Below are 20765 nucleotides of genomic sequence, written 5' to 3'. Positions count from 1 at the left end.
GCCGAGGGTGTAACAACTGTACTTAGCTGACCCTGGGAGAGCCCTCAGTCTATGCCCAGAACCATAACTCTGCCAGTCGAGTACTTACCCAAAAGCCGATAACTCACTTTCCATAGGGTAACATTGGCTGGTTTTACTTGAAAATTCTTTTAAGTGTGGAGTTTCTAAACTTTAAAATATTCACCTAAAATCAACCGAGTAACGAAAATGGAAATACTCTCCTGCTATTAGGAGAGATCCCAGTGCTGGATCTTGGTGCCCAGCACCGACCCTGAAAAGTAATTACAACCTTACTTACCGCTAACTCAATTTTCTTCCCTAAGAAACCATTGACTGTTTTTCTGTGAAATTTCTTCTGTCTCGATTTTTGCAAACTACAAATATTCTTTAAAAATTGCACCAACTGTGAAAACGTAATTACTTACCTGTCTTAGATAGATGTCCCAGTGCTGAACCTAGGAGCCCAGCACTGGATTACAAAAGTAACGAGAACATACTCTACCTATAACTTGAATTTTCTTCCATAGGAAACCATTGACTGTTTTTCTGTGAAATTTCTTCGAAGTGTCGATTTTGCAAACTTATAAATATTCGTTAAAAATTGCCTGTATAACCTAAACGCATTCTATCAACTGCTTACAGGTGGTACCCTAGTGCTGGATCCAGGATCCAACACTGAGCTAGAAAAAGTAACAATAACCCCACTTACCTGCTAAGTGAATATACTCCCATAGGATAACATTGGTGATTTTATTAGAGAAAAGTTTCCAAGTGTCAACTTTTAAAATACCAAAATATTGCTTAAAAATCACAACAGTAACTAAATCGTATTTACTCACCTGTTTCGAGCAACTGTCCCAGGACTGAATCTAGGATGCAGTCCTGGAGTTAGTAAAGTAATCCTAAAAGTAATCAATTGCATTTAACGCGCTTGAGAGCCTGATACAATTCATACCTTTTGATCCGCCGTGAGGGGAACGGCTTCGCCAGTGGGGGAATCCTGGTTATTTCCTTATTCCCGACGCCGTGAGGGGAACGGCCAGAAGGCGACTACCCTACCCAGCATCCCACACCATCGGCGCTGCAGGTGACGTCACCCAGGCGTGCCGGAACAGCACTTAAGCCGCCGGGTGCCACCGCAGGATTCTCTTATGGATCCACCCATTTGTGACATCATGTTTAATGACGTATTTTAGTTACACCCATGTTTACGCCTTTTTTGGTTACGTATGCATATTTTATCTCTCTTATCAGCTGTTACGCCTCCTGCATCTGTTACACTATAATGTAATTCTTATAAAAGTGATTACCTGTCAATAATGTATCGCCTTCCTTCCTGAACTTTCGTGGTGATGGAATAGAAGCCTGTAATTCGAATTACATTCCTTTGTATAGGAATAAAGCCTTTTAAAACCTCTAATACCACGGATTCTGCCTCTTATATTTACTGAGTTATTCTTACTTGACTTTACCGCATAAAAAATAGTACCGGTAATGAAATATTTACCACACTGGTCTGGGCCATACCCCTGACAATTGAAGACAGTCAGTGGTCATCTGTTAGGTGAGCGCCACCCTCTTCCTTTATCTTATTGTAATTGACATTGTTACCCCCTTGTATTACTGTCGCACTGTCATTGCTACTCTGAGAACTATGGGGAAGCGCACTAATGCCCCTGTCGTGAAATCTACTACCACATGCATAGAAAATATGTTGGAGAGGGCAGTCAGTATTGTAAGCAACGAAATCGAGCTTACGGAGAGGCGGTTATCTCTTGGTTTGGATCAATCTGTTCCATTCACTGCACCACCTAGCGGACCCACTGGTGAAATTAGCGACCTGTCCGCCAACAATTCCGAAGCCCCTGTATTGGTCTGTGAAGCGGCTCATGACGCCATATTATCTGACTTACCTGCATCAAACCTAGATGCAAGGAACACACCGACATCTATTTCTGGGGCCAAACGCAAAAGGAAAGCTGGAAAGACAGCTAGCGTGAAGAGGAAGCAACCCAGCCGCCCTTGTTCCACACGCTCGACCTTAACTTCATGGTTTCATCCATCTACCAATCAAATATCCGAGGAGGCTTCTCTGGTTGATATGATCTCTCATACGGTTGGAACTCAAACAGACAATAACTATTCACTTTCCTCTATTGACAATGACTCTGAAAATAGAACAATTGATACGAGTTATTTAGTCACTGTTATTACCGATCATATTAAGCCAGTTCTTGACAATTTCCTCTCTTTATTGCAAGACCGCATTAGCAACTTTCAGCCTGGTCAAGTTCCTAATTCGGCATTACAATCTGTGAATGTGGTATCTCAAGCTCCCGCCAAGATATGCGACCGTGCCAATATTGGTGGGCGAACCGCAAATACATCCTCAAGTAGTATACCCATTCCCCAACGAAATATCGAAGCGACACCCAACCCAATCCTGGGACCCAGCAACTGTGTGACTTGTAATAAGATTCGTACTTGCTTTGATGCGAGAAACATTAGGGATGTCAACAGACCTCCAGACCATATTATCGAAACTTCTGATAGTAATATGTCAAATAATAAGACACCCACCAGGAATGTATCTGTGAACCCAACAAACAAGACCATACAAGAGGCCGATATTAATCCTAAGCCAATAAATCACACTGCGGGCAATAAGGAGGTGTTAAATCTGCCCCCTGAGGCATGCCCATACGTCGTAATCTTAGCAGGCGTCCCCCCCCTAAGAGAAGATCAGACTGAGTCCTGGGAGCAATTACGCTGTAAGTGCGTGGATTGGCTTACCAAACATAAGAGATTCAGGCCCTCATTGATTGGGAACATAATTATGGTACGACGAGTAGGCTGGTTGGGGACTTCACCCAAAGTTATTAATGGTGATTGCATTATTATTAATTTCCGGAGACAATCGGTGGCTAAAACTATTTTGACACCCCAGATGGAACAGAATGGCCATGACACTAATATATGGGCTTTACCCCTAGGCTATTTTTATAAACCTGTATTCGAAACATCAGCCCGTAACATGTATAATTATATTCCAACCCATAATAGATTCACTTTGCTGTCGGGTTTGGACAGTCAAGATTGACTGCCCTCCCAGGCAGCAAATGAATTAAGAACTGAGGCCACAATCTCAATATCAACCTAAGTAAGTCTCCACGCTCCTATACTGGACAAATCACTTACTAGGGAAGAGGTCACAATCCCAATATCAACCCAAGTAAGTCTTCATGCCCCTATACTGGACACATCACTCATTAGGGAAGATAACCAGACACTCAAAATATTGAGCTGGAACATAGCTGGTCTGACATCCAAGCTAAATTTAGTGGATTGGCAAGATCTAATTAATCAGCAGGATGTTGTCATGTTCCAGGAGACTTGGGCAACCCAGGAGCTGTATATGGAGGGGTTTGAATGTTTTAATATCTTGTCCCCTATCCCCACATTAGGTAGACCTGCTGGTGGTCTTTCAATTTGGATTAACATTAAGGCAGGTGGCCGCTTCAGAATCATACCCACGAACAGTGACACATTTCAAGCAGTCCTTTACACCAGGGGAGTTTCAATTTATCTGATTAATTTTTATAATGATGATTTTAAAACTGTGCCCAATATGAACTTTTCATCTCTGTTTAATTTTGTCTTAAAATTACAATCCAATAATCGCGGTGACCAAATTATGGGTATATGTTTGGATGGCGATTTCAATGTAAAGATTCAAAAAGACATTCTTTCTGTTATCCGAATTGACACTCAAGCACCTCTGAGCCTAAGAGGGGAACAATTAGTGAATCTTTTAAATTCCCACAATTTTTTGAATGTCATGCAGATTGCTGACGTTTCCCCTCCTGGAAGCAACACAATTCCAACCTATAGAAGCAGAGGATCCACCTCTATTATTGATTACATATTTGTAACTGCTCCCTTAGAAAGCTATGTATTAAAGGCAGAGGTGATCCAAACTATGCAAAGTGACCACAACCCTATTAGTACTACTCTAAGCTTCACACGCCGCCCAGCGCACGATTGTGCGCTTGGTGCACGTGACCTGGTGGCATCAAATGATAAACTTAGAGTCGTTTGGCGTAACATCGACAATAACATATTATTTGAAAAAATGATAAAACACCATTTAAATCTGGTCGATATCTGTTTATCGCCATGTCTTCACAATATAAAGGTAGTTAATGCCTTTTCAGGGTTATGCTCTGGCATTAAAAATATACTGTCTAAACCGACAAGGGAGCCGAATCTTGAGTTTGGTTGGTTTAACGCGGAATGCTCTGCAGCTAATAGAGCGCTAAGAAAGGCCCTAGTAAGCAAACCCAGAGTGGCGTCTTCTATATCATCGCTCAGGGCTAATTACAAAAAAGCTATTAAATGTAGAAAGGAAGAGCTTACCAACAATTACTGGGCAAACCTTATGCAGGCAAATGTGCTAAAAGACAGCAAGAATTTTTGGAAGGCAGTTAAGGACATGAAATCTATGGGCAATACCCCCTCACCAATTGCCTGTAATATTCTGAGCGAATCTTGGGAGGCCCATTTTAGTAAGATTTACGCTGCCCCTATCTCTAATAATTCCAAAAAAGAATATATATATACCGGTGGGATACAGATCGATTTACATGAGGTCGAAGAGGCAATAGCCCAAAGCCTGGGGGGTAAAGCCCCCGGACCAGACGGTCTTCCTATCGACCTTATCAAAAGTAAACCTGATTTTTGGGCGCCACTTCTCACGAATGTTTTTAATAATCTCACTAATTCATCTATCCCAGACACTTGGTCACTTAGCACAATTGTTCCAATTTTTAAGAAAGGGGACCGATCTAACCCGAGCTGCTATAGGCCAATTTCATTGATCGATAACACCTTAAAAATCTTGGGGCGGGTGATATTTAACAGAATCAATCTATGGGCTGAGGATAATAAGGTCTTGCACCCGTCCCAATTGGGCTTCAGGAGTAAGGTTGGCACAGTGGAACAATGCCTGAACCTACATTTGATTGTCAGTAAATACACTATAGCCAAGAAAACACCAATGTATCTGGCATTCATGGACCTTACCTCAGCCTTTGATTTTGTTAATAGATCACGACTGGGGCAAACCCTTTTAAATCTTGGCCTTGACGACTCGTTAGTCTCCTTCTTGGCATATATACACAGAGACCTGAGAGCCAGGGTTCGCATAGGAAGAAACGGTGAGATCTCTAAACCTATTGATATTGGGAGGGGGCTCAGACAGGGCTGTGTCTTGGCCCCCCTCCTATTTATATTATACATCAATGATCTATCCAAATCTCTACTGCCCTTAACTGAGGACGTCCCAAGCATCGGTGGTAACAAGATCCCCGCCCTGCTTTACGCAGATGATGCTGTGTTAATGGGGTGCACCCCTAATGCCTTGCGAGCTTTGGTCCATGGGTTCGTGGAATTTATGGCAACATTAGATTTGTGCACTAATTTTAAGAAATCGTTTTTAATGTCATGTGGGTCTAAGAAGCATTTTAACCTTTCTATTGTATCTAACTCTATCAGATTGTCTAGCACCTGCACGTATCTTGGTCTGGTTTTCGCATCTAACGGGTTATGGAATGATCACATTGTCCACTGCAAAAGGAAATTTGTTAATTCCATTAACACAATTCTCAGGCTACCCAAACCTAAAAATATAGAGGAAGTGCCTGCTATCGTTAAAATTTACAGAACACAATGTATTCCAACCGTTACATATGGCGCAGAGGTATGGGGGAACATTGTCAGCACACCTATTCAACGAGAAGAGAACAGGTTCTGCCGTAAAATACTGGGTGCCCCATTTTTCTCTTCCATATATGCTTGTCATAGCGAGCTTCATTTATTTTATGTGGAGGACTTCATTAAGGCTCGCCCGACCTTGTTCTGGCTTAGAATCTGGAAGAACTCGGCTGCGCAACTGACTAGGGAAATCATTTTGGATTGCCTAAGATGTGACAGAGGGCTGGCTATACCATGGTTGGCTGGAGTCCACAAAAGCTTAAATAGCCTGAATTTGGAACACTTGTTTTCAAACCCTCTAGCCCACAACATTCCAAGCATTAAAACTGTGGAAAAACTACTCTATGCATCCTACAAAGAAATAAGACTAGCAGCAGAATGTAAAAACACCTTGGTTGCTAGATATATGCAAATTGAGTACGTAACCACAGTTATGCCTAAATACCTCTTAAAACCTGTTGGCCGCTGGGAAAGGGGTTTATTCTTCAGGCTAAGGACAGATACCATGTAATATTTACTGTCCTTTCCCATTGGTTATTCTCCGAACCTTGATCATACCCCCTGTCCATGTACCCATAATCTGAAACAATCTATGTTACATTTTTTAGTCTTTTGTTCTTTTTATATACCTCTTACGAAAAAAATTTTGATTCCATATTTTAAAACCCGATGCGTAACTGACTACAAAATAGCTTATGAGTTGGTGCTTGCAATTGATAACGATGAATTATGTTTTCGAGTAGGATCTTTTTTAAAAATGGCCGTACGCTTTCGTAACTCCATGAATTTGGATTAATTTCTTTTATGTGATATTTGTAAATACTGTACTTTTTAAACTGTACTTTTATGGATATGCTGTTTTTTATCCGAATAAAGTTCATATTGATTGATTAACTTGAAATTCCCATTGAGCTCAATGTATTATTGTGTTTGAAATTGTGCTGCCTATTGCATTCAAAAGTCAATTGCCTATTGAAAAGTATTTAACTAAAGCATCTCATTCTGAGAAAGTATATTTTGATACCTATTGTTGGTTCTAAAATAAAACAACCATATATTTCTATATACAAACAATTGGCCTAGAGTTCAGTTCTTGAGTGTGTGAGACCATTTGCTGTCTGAGTGTGTGCAACAAATGCTTTACACTGTCCTCTGATACTGCCTTACTGCTCGACCAAGCTACCACTTTAGAGAGTAATGTTATATCTAACTTTAGCCTCTGCCAAACCTCTGGGGACTGTGGACTCTGTACACAATGTACCTGTTTGGGAACAGTATATACAGAGCCACTTTCCTACACCAAGAAGTTACGATAAAAGAGGTCTTCAAGAAAGCGAAGATGAGACTTGAAAACAGATTTGCTAAAACTACTACTTTTGTCATGAAAAGGCAGAAATTCTATACTTTGCTACAAAAGATAGGAGGGAGTATAGATACATTTATGACAAGAGTTTGTGAATTGGCAACAAAATGTCAGTTTCTGCCCAATGACTGAAGAGTTAATCAAAGCTTGAGCCATAGTTCAGTGTGCCAGTAGAAAATTGCCTGAATGACTGCGAACAGCAAGCAATCTTACTCTCAAACAGGCAAACACAATGGCGAAGACTGTTGAGGAATCAAGCCTGCATGAAGGGTGCAATGAAGATTCAAGAAGTGGCAATAACATGCAATGGCAGATCAGATACAGCAACAACTAAATACTGCAATAAATGTAGTTGGAAAGAAACATCTTCATTGACAAAATGAAACATTACTGAAAACAAAGAGTGTACAGCACAGCAACAGGGAAAACAACCACAAAGGAGCACCCCAGCGATCGGCAAAGGCTGTATGAAATGTGGCAAAAGAGGTTGTTTTGCCTGCGCATGTCATATTGGGAAAGGCAGATTTGTAGCAATAGACACTGACCAAGATGATCCCACAACGAGTGTAAAGAGGAGGAACACCCTTGTATCCTGAATGTTTGTGAATACATGGCAGGATGTTAAACTTCTCCCAAAATACATAAACCCACATGAATAGCAGAGACATTCCATTGATGTACTAGGATGCAAGTGAGCCGAGATAATGTTCCAGGCCACAGAGTTGAGGGAAAGGCATATGTAGCTCAGTCAGGGCCACCCATTTTGAGGTGGGTGCCTCAGTACAATCTGAGTATAATAACCCTAGAGAACATGATCAGGTGATAGTAGTTTCTGATACAAGTTTGGATGGGGTCCTCACACATTTTCAAAATGTCTTTCAAAGATAGAATGGGTACAGTAAAGAATCACATGCATGAAATTGTATTGAAAAAAGGAACGGTGCCTATTAGGCACTGAGTTAGTGATGAAATAAAGACATTGTTGAAACAAATGGTTAAGGACGATGCTGTTGAGCATGCAGAGGTGTGTGAATGAATATCCCCTATTGTTATAATGAAGAAGGCTGATGGAAGCCTTCACTTTTGTACACATTTGATGTCTCTTCACCAAAATGTAGTATTAGATTCCTATCCTTTACCAAACATCAATGAGATGGTGTTGGTACTAAAGAGTGGAATGGATTTTTCAAAACTTGAACCAAAAACTGCCTCTCACCAGATCCAGTTGCACCCTACATCCAAAGCTTGAACAGCGTTTATTACACTTGAGGGGATTTTCCAATTTAAGAGACTTGGCATCAGCTCCCAGTGTTTACTAGCGTATGATGTCTGGCGGTTGATGGACCCCGAAACATGGTTTTCATCCAAGATGATATGTTAGTCTTTGGGAACACTGTCAGAGAACATACCAAGTTCTAGAAGAGGTACTTGCCTCTAGTTAAGTGTGGAGTTCGCTCACCCCTTTTCTCTATTTGCTGTATTTACTGTTGCCTTGATGCATTCATGACTATTTTCGGATGTTGCGCAATGTATTTTCGCAGGTTCCTGAGGTGAGTCATAGCTTTGGCTCGTTAGTTAAAGGCAGCTGAAACACTTCGTTGTCCCTTCAGACAGCTCCTGTATTGTGGTGACGGGACAGGGAGGCACGGCGGTCTGCTGGCCGCTAGAGGGCGCGCCTCCCCGCTGTTCGATTACAGCAGAGACGTGGGCGGCAAGCTTATCAGTTATGGCCTGCTGCTGAGCGCCTCCACCCGCGTTTTCCCTTCTGCCCCGGCTGGCCTGGAGCCTGACACCCTACGGGGTAAGGTTTCAGCGTGGAAGCTGCTGGTTGTGTGCAGACTTGCCCAGGTTGGTAAATAAGATCTGTGTATATACCTAAGGGTGACAGTCTGCTGTGAGCCTGATTTCGGCCTGGGGTTTCTTTCCCCATTTCATAAAGGCCTGTCTTTTCTCTCAGGGCTTCTCTAACCCACTTTGCGCCCTCATCCTTAAGGGTGCCCATATTTACTGGAGTGATCCCAGTGTTGCCTGACCCTCTTACCTGGTGGTTCCCCCACCCTTGCTTTACCCTCCTCACTTGTTATTTAGTACCTACCCATGGAGGAGGAAGCCTACTATGAGGGGGAGGATGCCCAGTACTTTCCCGTCACAGATGATTTCTGTGACGCGGCGGTTGCCTTTATACTGAAGGCAGTTTCGGAGGCAGTGGCCCCTCTTGAGAAGAGGCTCATTGAGTGGCACAAAGGTGCCTTCCACCCCTCCCTCAGAGGGAAGACCTCCCGGGGCCTTCCGCCCCTAAACCTCAGGAGCGGGCCACTGATGCTGCCCCAGATAAACTCTTCAAACGAGCCCATTCTGATGGGGTTGATCTGGACGCTTTCGCCAGACTTAAACAAGCCTTCCTAGACACTAGGAACCCCCTCTCGCAATTAGACACACAGGAGGAACCCCCTGTGATAGATAACATGGAAAGGGAAAACTCCCCCCAACCTTCGGACAAATCCATCAGCGGTCATGGCGCCACTCTCCCGCTCCTCCATCTGAACCCCCCAAGAGGGCCATTCAGATCTTCTGGATCCAGAACAGCTTTTGCACCCCCGCTCCTCGGAGTGGGTGCCCTCGGATAAGGTGGCGAAGTACGTGGCCACCAGGCTGCGCAAGCCATTGGACCAGGAGGTACGTTCTAGGTTAAGGGCCGAGTTTCCTCGTCCCTCTTTGGAGGACAAGGTGGCGGTGACACCTAAAATTGACGCCCGGCTGGCAACCTTTTTGACCAAATATATTAAGGATCCCAAAATGGGAATTGACAGGTCTTGGCGGGCTTGCCAAGACAAGCTCCTTGATATTACCAGCCCACTAGTCATGATATTTGACATGGCGGAAGACACCAAGGCCCCTGGTGCCCTGATCCAGCTCGATGTTCTATCCATTTGGGCCCAGAGAGCGATCATATTTCTCGGTAATGCCAACTGCATAATTCGTACCGAAAGGCGCAGGTCTTTGTTGATCAAGTTAGATCCTAAGTTGGGCGAGTTAGCCACTTCGTAAGTGGGCCAGGTAGCTCAAGAGGGACTTTTAGGAGATCCTTTTATTAAGGAGCTCAGTAAGTTTGTGTCTACATTCAGTTCTCTAGACAAAGCCCAGTCGACGGTGAAGCGCATTTTCAAGGCGTGTTTTTCCTCCGGGGCCGGACGCGGCATTGGGCACTTGGCAGGCCGTTCCTTGCAAGGCACCTCCGGCCTAGGTCAACAATCCCAGAGAGGACAATGGCAAGACCCCTCTCGCTTCAGGGGCTTCAACTCGACCAGAGGATGTGGCCGTCAGGAGGGACAGCGAAACGGCCCCCGTGGGGGAGGCAACAACAACTCTTCCCACGGTGAGTTCTTCATTTCTCTCATGTGTTCGCTTGGGGGGTCGATTGGCTCAATTTCTCAACAATTGGAGGTCCCTTACCAACGATGCTTAGGTCTTACAGACAGCACAAGGCTTACACATAGAGTTTTACGGGTTGCCCGTTCAACCGGTGCCGCCCAGACAACTCTGGTTTTTCGGGACAGGAAGCTTGTCTCATTCAGCGGGAGGTGGAAGAGTTGCTGAGGAAAGGAGCAATTAGCAGATCCTCCCCTCACCCGGCAGGGTTTTTGAGCAATCTGTTCCTGGTTCAGAAGCAGGACGGGGGTTACCGCCCAGTTATAAACCTTTGGGAATTCAACAAGTGGCTGGTCTACTGCCACTTCACGATGAAGGGTATCCATCTATTGCAGGACCGCCTTCGCCCCAACAATTGGATGGTCAGGTTGGATGTCAAGGATGCATACCTGACGATTCTGATTTTTCCCCCTCATCGGCACTTCCTGCAGTTCCAGTGGAGGGACAAGACTTTCGAGTTTACTTCTCTGCCCTTCGGTCTCTCCTCGGTCCCTTGGTGCTACACCAAGGTCCTTCACCCGGTGATAGATTACCTCAGGAAACAGGGGATTCGGATGATCGTCTATCTGGATGACATGCTGTTCATGAATCAGTGCCCTCAGGCCCTCGGCCGGCAGGTACTCGCCGCAGTGTCTCCCCTCCAATCGTTGGGGTTTGTGATCAAACAGACAAAGTCCAGTCTCTCTCCTTCCTCTAAGATTACATTCCTGGGTTTTGTCATAGACTCGGTAAGGGCAACATTGAGCCTCCCGTCCAGAAAGGTTGCGAAGATTCGGCACGAGGTACGACAGTTACTAAGGAGGACTCAGACCTCCCTACTGCACTATTGCCAGGGTAGTAGGCCTCCTGTATACCTCAATCCAGGCTATATTCCCTGGCCCCTTGGCTCAAGGCATCTCACCTATGGAGAGGTCTCTCATATGCACAGCATGGGTCGCGATCGGAGGAGGCGAAGGAGGAACTCAATTGGTTGCTAGCCCACATGGAGGCATGGAACAGTCATGCCATCTTCGGCTCCCAACTGGATCTCATGATAGAGGCCGATGCCAGCGGCTTCCGTTGAAGAGCCCGCTGTGGAGAATACACCACCGGAGGCGCTTGGTCCACTGCGGAACAATCCTTGCACATAAACTGCCTGGAACTAATGGCAGGCTCTTTCGAGGTTCATTGTTGTACCAGAGACAGAGCACAGGCCTGTGTCCTTCTCAAGATGGACAATGTGGCGTTGGTGCGCTACATTAACCACCTGTGGGCATGCGCTCCAAGGCCTTGGCAGATCTGGCCAAGAACTTCTGTGAGTACTGCCTCGATCACGAGATCTCAGTGACGGCGGAACATCTTCCGGGGCCTGGACAATCAGGTGGCAGATTGTCATTCCTGGCACTTGCGGGACCTGAGTCTGTGGAAACTGTTTTCCCTGGTGTTTCGGGCTATGTCGGAGCTATGGGGACCTTTCTCGATCGACCTCTTTGCATCGTGCCTAGATCACCAACTCCCCAGGTACTTCAGTTGGAGACCGGATCCGGGGGCGACGGCCATGGATGCCTTCCACCAGAATTGGGCAATGGAACTGGGGTATGCCTTTCTTCCCTTCGCAATGGTCATGTGATTGACAACCCAAGTTCACAGGCAAAAGGTGGCTCTAGTGGTAGTCACCTCAGTGTGGAAGTCGCAAGCATGGTTTCTAGTTCTGATGGAACTTTCCTGGGGTTCTCCAATCCGACTACCCCAGGTGCCTCATCTCCTGAGCGATCCAGCGGGCAATCCTCCCCGCTGGTGACGTCCGGTTCAGTGCCTCTCATGGAGTAGAGGATTACAGGACTCAATGGCAAGTCCCTGGCTTTTTGAGAAATGCTGCAGACCTCCTCTCTTGAGCGTGGTGGGATGGAATGGTCAAGAGATACCGTTCAGCTTGGGCATGCTGGATGGGTTGGTGTCTGCAATAAAACCTGGATCCCGTGGGGTCAGACGTTGTTCATGTCCTGAATTTTCTGGCACATCTAGCCTCGGAGGGCCTGGCTTATTGGTCGATAAATAAATTTCGCTCTGCTATCTCTGCGGGTCATACCACTATGGCGAGCCTCCCAGCGGGTGAACATCTGCTATTCAGGAAACTAATTCGGGGAATTCGATTATCACTCCCACCTGAGCCACAATGCTTGGTCCTTTGGGGCATGAACAAGGTACTCAATTTCCTGACGGCTTGGCCGAGCAACAAATATTTTTCTTGCAAGCAATTGTCTGCGAAATTGACGATGCTTCTATGTCTGATATCGTGTAGACGAGTTTCCGATGTCTTTGCTCTAGATGGCTCTGGTCGTTCTTTTACTCCTGATGGAGTCACCTTTCACGTGTAACGCAGGACTAAATGCTAATCTAGGATTATCTCTTACCCGGCCTTCCCGGAGGTACCCAAATTGTGAGTGGTAAGATGTATTAAAGCCTACGAATGCTTGATGGAAGAGTTACGTCCCCACGGGGAACGCCAGTTGTTGATCGCCCTGCAAAAGCCCTTCAGAGCTGTGTCATCCCTGACTCTCGCCAGGTGGGTTAGATGGCTGATGTTGGAGGTCTTTGGAGCGCACTCGACAAGGGGTGCGATGACTTCAAAAGCTTTTGTCCTGGGAGCTCGGTCGGAGGACATTCTCAATACGGCAGACTGGTCTTCGCATTCAACCTTCAAAAGGTTCTACTTCAAACCAGTCTCCTCCATTACGGCTCTAGTTGTCACGTTTCTCTTCTTGTTCCGTTGAGTCGAGTGAAGCATAAGGGGTCCACCTCCCGACGTCCCCGGCTCTGAATAGGGAAACAGAGTACCAGGGCAATCAGGCGAGGGAAAGGGAGTTAGGATGGGGACAGCAGGGATAGGGATACCTGTAACATAACATAAGTATAACACAAATGACGGTAAACATAAGGCATCCTACTCTCATTCGGTCTCACTAGGTATGCCTCAACCATGTGTCTTCCCAAACACACTCAAGCGGTATTAACCATGCCTTAGAACCCAATGAGATACAACTGAGGGTTGGACCCCCTCCCACGCACTGTACAACAGTTAACACACTGTGCTACGTGAAAGCCCCACTTAAGTTCCCTGGAAAGCAAAAGTGAACCAAGGATGACTCTCTTCCAATAGACCTGAATCGAATCTACTCTGAGGGTCCTCGAGAGTGAATTCCAAATAATAGTGCGAGGAGCGCTGGGAGTAAAGTTAAAGTCACACTCTCCCTTTGAACCTACACTCGTGGCTCTTCCAACCACTGACTAGTGTCCCGTACAAAACAGCCCCCCCCCCTATTGTGATGAGCTACCTGACCGTTTGCAGTTCTGGGTAGGTCTCCGTCCTTCCCACTGTGCAGGTCCACAATCTTCCGTAGTGAGCGTCTGCTCCTACTTCCTCTTTGCTCCGAAGGCTGTACAACGCGGCAACGCTTGTCCCGCGTTCCGCGAACAGGGAGGGGCTCCGAAGGTGGTACAACGCGGCAACGCTTGTCCCGCGTTCCGCGAACAGGGAGGGTGCTCCACTCCCGAAAAACCGTCAACCGCGGTGACGCTTACGTCAGCGTCCCGTGAACCAAGGTTGGAGACTGAATCCTCAGCCTCTCGTATCCACTCGACTTAATCCTTTGCCCAGCGGGGCATTCAGGGTTTCCTTCCGTGCTCGTGTGAGCTTCGGCATTTCCTTTCTTTCTGCTTGCGGTCACACACCAGCAAATCCAACCAGGCAGTATTACGCGCACCGATAGGTCCTCGGTGCCCGTATTTAGCAGCTGTGGCCACACCTCCTTTCCGCCGAGATCTCTGGGAGTTGTGGTCCCACTGCATGTTCAGTAGGCGCATTGGCTCAGCTCCTGACAGTATGCCCCCCGCCCAAGCGCCTCCTAGGACCAGGCTTGTCCGGGAAACGGGCGTGAAACGAACGCACAGCAGTAGGAGCATGCACCTCCGAGGAGGGAACCCAAGAATCTTCCTCCGCCGTGTACCCCTTCCAGGTGATGAGGTACCACAGACGCCCCCTCCGAAACCGGGAATCCAACACCTTACGGACCTCGTATTCCTCACGACTTTCCCTGAACACCCGAGGTGGGTCGACTCGCCTAGCCCCCAGCGCCGGCTTCAGGAGACTGCAGTGGAACACTGGATGGATCTGCAACGAAGCCGGTAAGGCCAACCTGTACGCCACGGATCCCACTCGTCTCACCACGGGATACGGACCAATGAAACGAGGATGGAAGATGCTGCGGAACTTAAAACGGAGATTCCTTGTGGACAACCACACTCGGTCGCCCGGTTGATACACGGGTCCCTCCTGACGATGTCGGTCCGCTCAGCTCTTGTACAAGCCCTTGGCCCTCTCCAAGTTAGTCTGTAGATGGCGGTGTATGTCCCTCAAGGCCTGCAACTGAACGGCCAGAGCTGGCTGATTGCGAGTATCCTCAGGAAACGATAAAGGGAGTGTCTTGGCATGGTACCCGTAGTTAGCCCGAAACGGTGTTTCTTTGATGGAGCTGTGCCAAGCGTTGTTGTATGAGAGTTCGGCCAACCACAGAAGAGACACCCACGATGTATTTGCTTCTTTTGCATAGCAACGGAGATATCTCTTGAGCGTTTGATTAAGACGTTCGGTCTGGCCATCCGTCTGCGGGTGGAAGCTGGTGGACGTGGCCACCTCTACTTGTAAGGCCTTAACCAAGTTCTCCAAAACCGAGCAATGAACTGCGGTCCCCTGTCCGAGACTATCACTCCAGGAAAACCGTGCTGTCGTACCACATGAGACAACAACAACTGGGCGGTTTCACTGGCTGAGGGTAAGTTCTTGCACGGGACGAAATGACCCATCTTGGTGAGTCCATCCACTATTACCATGATTGCATCGTATCCTTGGTCCACGGGTAGGCCCACCACGAAGTCTATGCTTATGTTGCGCCAGGGTCCCGAGGGAGTCGGTAGCGGCACCAACTTGCCTTTAGCCTTTGAATGCTCTCCTTTCGCCCTAGCGCAGACTTCGCACTGCTGTATCGATTGACTGACTTCCTTGGTCATGGAGGGCCACCAAAAGTGTCTTCTCATCAGGTGCATTGTTTTGGTACGACCTGGGTGCCCTGCGGCCACTGACTCATGACACCACACGAATACCTGGCGTTGCAGCTCCTCCAAGGGCACAAACAGACGATCTTGGTAAAAGGGTAACCCCTCTTTGAGGTGTCTGTCCGCCTCCTGATCCTCCCATTGTAGCCATTGCACCAATGTGCGTTGCTCTCTTATGGAGTTGAGAAACGTGTCAGCCCGAACCGCACATATCACCTTCTCAGGGGGAATGAGGGCATTGCGTTCCTCCGACCGATGTACCAGTCCTCCCTCTTGTCGCGATAGTGAATCCGCTTTCCGGTTCTCTGACCCTGGTCGATACGTAATGACAAAGTCAAAACCTGCAAAAAACAGCATCCAACGCATTTGTCGTTGCGTGAGATGTCGGGCTGTTTTCAGGTACTGCAAATTCCTGTGATCGGTATAAACAGTTACGGTGTGTTTAGCCCCCCACAGGTAGTGTCTCCATTCCTGGAACGCCTTGTGGATGGCCAGCAGTTCCTTTTCTGCAATTGTGTAGTTTGCTTCCGCTGATGTTAACTTCCGGGAAAGGAAGGCAACTGGATGTAATTGTCCGGTCAGAGCCTCTCTCTGCGATAGCACGGCCCCTACTGCTATGTCCGAAGCGTCCGCCTCTACCACGAAAGGTACTTCAGATTGTGGATGTTGCAGGATGGGAGCTGAGGTGAAGGCCTGTTGTAGCTCACGGAACGCCTGCATGGCCTCCGGTGTCCATGAAAATGGATGCCCCTTGCGTAGCAAACGAGTGAGAGGCGATACGAGCTGGGAAAAGTGAGAGATGAACCTTCTATAATAGTTAGAAAAGCCCAGGAAACACTGCACATCTCTCACTGTTTTTGGTATGGGCCACTCCTGTACAGCCGCCACTTTTCTTTCCGCCATGCTCAACCCCGAAGGACTCAGAACCACCCCCAAGAATTCCACCCTCTCAACGTGGAATTCGCACTTGCTCAACTTGCAAAACAAATTGTTAGCTTCTAGCTTGTGTAATACTTGTGAGACGTGCGTGATGTGTTCCCTAGGGTCTGTGGAATATATTAGTATGTCATCAATATATACCACTACTGTTTTATCAATGAGCTCTTTGAGGACGTCATCTAGGAAGTACTGGAACGCTGCGGGGGCGTTACACAGCCCAAAAGGCATTACCCTGTACTCAAACAGCCCGTACCGCGTTTTAAAGGCCGTCTTCCACTCATCCCCCTCCCTTATCCGGACCAGGTGATAGGCCCCTCTCAAATCCAATCGAGAGTATATGGTCGCCTCCTTCACCTGATCCAGCAAGACAGGGATGAGAGGAAGAGGGTAGCGATTGCGGACGGTATTTCTATTCAATACCCTATAATCGATACACGTTCTCAAGTCGCCATTGCCTTTCTTGATGAAAAAAAGGGGCGAAGCAGCCGGAGAACGGGAAGGCCTGATGAATCCTTTCTCAACGTAGTACTCTAAATATTTTCGCAGATGTTCGGTTTCTGGCTCGGACAAGGCATAGACTCTAAAAGCCGGCAGGACAGCCCCTGGAATTAAGTCTATTTGGCAGTCGTAACTGCGATGCGGTGGCAGGAGTTCTGCTTTACTTTCGCTAAACACCTCTCGGTATGCGTCGTAGGCGACGGGGAGGACCGTCTCTTTCTCTGCTGCTGTACTGAGGTGATACCCCTGAGTGAGGGCCAACAGGTGAGTCCGATGAGCGCTGACACACGCCTCTTTACAGTACTCTGTGTCAAACTCCACAGTTTTCTGGGTCCAATCAATGGATGGGTTATGAGTCGTCAACCAAGGCATGCCGAGGATCACTTCATATTGTGGAGCATCAATAATGTTCAACGCTACCTGTTCTACATGATCCCACAACGATCCTGGTCTGGTCAGGGTTAGAGACTCCGTGACCTCGGTGATGGGCCCGGATTTCAGAGGCTTACCGTCCACCGCCCAGACTGTCTCGGGGTTTGTTCTCGGGATGCGCCTTAACCCAAGCCGCTGTACTAACCCACTATCTACGAAATTGCCAGTGGCACCTGAGTCAATCATAACTCTTATCTCTTGCTCTCTAGTTCCCACCGTTACTCGCATCTTTATTACGACATGTGATTCAGAGGCAACCGACTCTATGATGGCCAAAGAAGGCAACTGCAAGACCCTAGAGGCAGGTGTCTTCTCGGGTATGACTGTGTCCAATGCTTCAGAAGTCGATGCCTGTACTGTGGCCACTGCCACTTTCTTCGGGCCGGCGTATCCCCCTTTCTTGGGTTTGACGGGACAGTCCCGAACGTAATGACCTTTCTTGCCACAATACATGCAGAGACCGGCTAATCGGCGGTTCTCTCTCTCGACCCTTGATAACGGGGCTCTGATTGCCCCTACCTCCATAGGTTCTGCCTGAGCTCCCGGGGCTGCCCCTGCAGTTCCGGGTCCTCTCTCGGTTTTCTCTACATGAGTATAAACCCTCTCTCCCTTGCGCTCCGCCAGTCTATGGTCTAACCGAAGCGTAAGGTTCATCAAGTCTGTGTACGTAGTGGGCTGCGGATCTATTTGCGCCAGTACATCTTTCATGTCGTCCCGCAATCCCTGGTAATAGAGGGACATACGCTTCTCCTCTGGCCACTCTGTTTCCGCTATGAGACGATTGAACTGGGTTAAATACGTCACTAGATCTTGTTTGCCCTGTCGGAGCGATAACAATTCGCGGTCTGCTGATAAAGTAGTGGCCCGCCTGTCAAACACCCTCTCAAACTCACTCCTAAATGCGTTCCAATCGGATAGAAGAGGATCGTTGTATTTGACCAAGGGGACTGCCCAATTGGCAGCGTCCCCTGTCATATACGATATTGCAAACGCCACTCGCGAATGATTAGTCGGAAAAGAAGCGGGTTTGTACGAAAAATGAAACACTATTTGTGTGAGAAAGGTTTGGATTTTTAGAGGGTCCCCCGAAAACCTTTCTGGGCTTGCCAGCGGTATGGGCGGTGAAACATTTACTTGAATAGGAGTTGACGACTGCGTGGCGTTAAAGGTGTTGCGCCCTTGCCTTTCTATCCTATCTTTAAGGGCTGCCGTTTCTATCTTTGAGGCGGCCATTTCCTGTTGGACTAACATGAGGGCCTGTAACACCTCATCTAGAGAGGCCATACTTATGCTTGACTCGACCCACACGGAATTATTTCTTGGGCGCGTAATTCTGTCACGTTTCTCTTCTTGTTCCGTTGAGTCGAGTGAAGCATAAGGGGTCCACCTCCCGACGTCCCCGGCTCTGAATAGGGAAACAGAGTACCAGGGCAATCAGGCGAGGGAAAGGGAGTTAGGATGGGGACAGCAGGGATAGGGATACCTGTAACATAACATAAGTATAACACAAATGACGGTAAACATAAGGCATCCTACTCTCATTCGGTCTCACTAGGTATGCCTCAACCATGTGTCTTCCCAAACACACTCAAGCGGTATTAACCATGCCTTAGAACCCAATGAGATACAACTGAGGGTTGGACCCCCTCCCACGCACTGTACAACAGTTAACACACTGTGCTACGTGAAAGCCCCACTTAAGTTCCCTGGAAAGCAAAAGTGAACCAAGGATGACTCTCTTCCAATAGACCTGAATCGAATCTACTCTGAGGGTCCTCGAGAGTGAATTCCAAATAATAGCGCGAGGAGCGCTGGGAGTAAAGTTAAAGTCACGCTCTCCCTTTGAACCTACACTCGTGGTCTCTTCCAACCACTGACTAGTGTCCCGTACAAAACAGCCCCCCCCCCCCTATTGTGATGAGCTACCTGACCGTTTGCAGTTCTGGGTAGGTCTCCGTCCTTCCCACTGTGCAGGTCCACAATCTTCCGTAGTGAGCGTCCGCTCCTACTTCCTCTTTGCTCCGAAGGCTGTACAACGCGGCAATGCTTGTCCCGCGTTCCGCGAACAGGGAGGGGCTCCGAAGGCGGTACAACGCGGCAACGCTTGTCCCGCGTTCCGCGAACAGGGAGGGTGCTCCACTCCCGAAAAACCGTCAACCGCGGTGACGCTTACGTCAGCGTCCCGCGAACCAAGGTTGGAGACTGACTCCTCAGCCTCTCGTATCCACTCGACTTAATCCTTTGCCCAGCGGGGCATTCAGGGTTTCCTTCCGTGCTCGTGTGAGCTTCGGCGTTTCCTTTCTTTCTGCTTGCGGTCACACACCAGCAAATCCAACCAGGCAGTATTACGCACACCGATAGGTCCTCGGTGCCCGTATTTAGCAGCTGTGGCCACACCTCCTTTCCGCCGAGATCTCTGGGAGTTGTGGTCCCACTGCATGTTCAGTAGGCGCATTGGCTCAGCTCCTGACACTAGTAGTGGATAAGCTTTGAACTTACCTAATCCTTGCCTCTGGGTCCTGAGATAGAATGAAAAATGTCCTAGCTGCCGTAACAGAAAGTTTCAATTCTATTAAGGACTCGGAGGCGAGAATTAACCCACCCTGAGACCAGGAATGACCAACCCAGGTGTATTTGATCGGCGAATGGATGTAAGTAATTGAGTTTCCAGTTGATTTGGTCTGTCTGCATTGACAATTATGTTACCATGATTGCTTTCAGGGATGTGTTCCCTCAGTTTTCCTGGCTATTCACAAGTCTCTCTTTTTCAGGATAGGAGTACGCGAAACCAGAATAAGGACTTTCAAATGGCTGCATGGTCGCAGGAAGAATGAGGGATTCCCACGAGGGACAATACGGGTTATCGGTGAGGCTAACCCCTGATTGGTGGACTATTGTTATGGACTGATACTACATGTTCCTTATGGTTTTTGGGAGATGAGGTTTTTTGTTGAAGACTGTTAATGTGTTAAATGGCTGCTGGTAATAAAAATGGAAGAAAGAATTTGCTTAATCCTCACCTCTGGGTCCTGAAATCGAATAAAAAATGTCCTAGCTACTGTAACGGAAAGTTTCAATTCTATTAAGGACTCGGAGGTGAGGATTAGCCCACCCTGAGACCAGGAATTACCCATCTGTGTTTATCGGATCGGCGTATGGATGTAAGTAACCGAGTTTCCAGTTGATTTGGGCTGCCTGCATTGACAATGATGTTACCATGATTGCTTTCAGGGATGTGTTC

At 47.5% G+C, this 20765-nt stretch overlaps 1 long non-coding RNA gene across 1 annotated transcript in view; it reads left to right on the top strand.

Annotated features, from left to right (window-relative positions):
- LOC146863303 (uncharacterized) overlaps window positions 1-20765 on the top strand; it is an 84453-nt gene that overhangs the window by 63423 nt on the left and 265 nt on the right. Inside the window, exon 2 of the long non-coding RNA XR_014978593.1 lies at window positions 20296-20390. This is a non-coding gene — a long non-coding RNA (uncharacterized LOC146863303). The remainder of the gene's footprint in view (window positions 1-20295; window positions 20391-20765) is intronic.

Source organism: Triturus cristatus, chromosome 2_2 (genome assembly GCF_964204655.1).
Source record: "Triturus cristatus chromosome 2_2, aTriCri1.1, whole genome shotgun sequence".
Classification (NCBI taxonomy): Eukaryota; Metazoa; Chordata; class Amphibia; order Caudata; family Salamandridae; genus Triturus; species Triturus cristatus.
The sequence above is the reverse complement of the archived record's forward strand: the minus strand, read 5'-3'. Positions and strand labels throughout refer to the sequence as shown.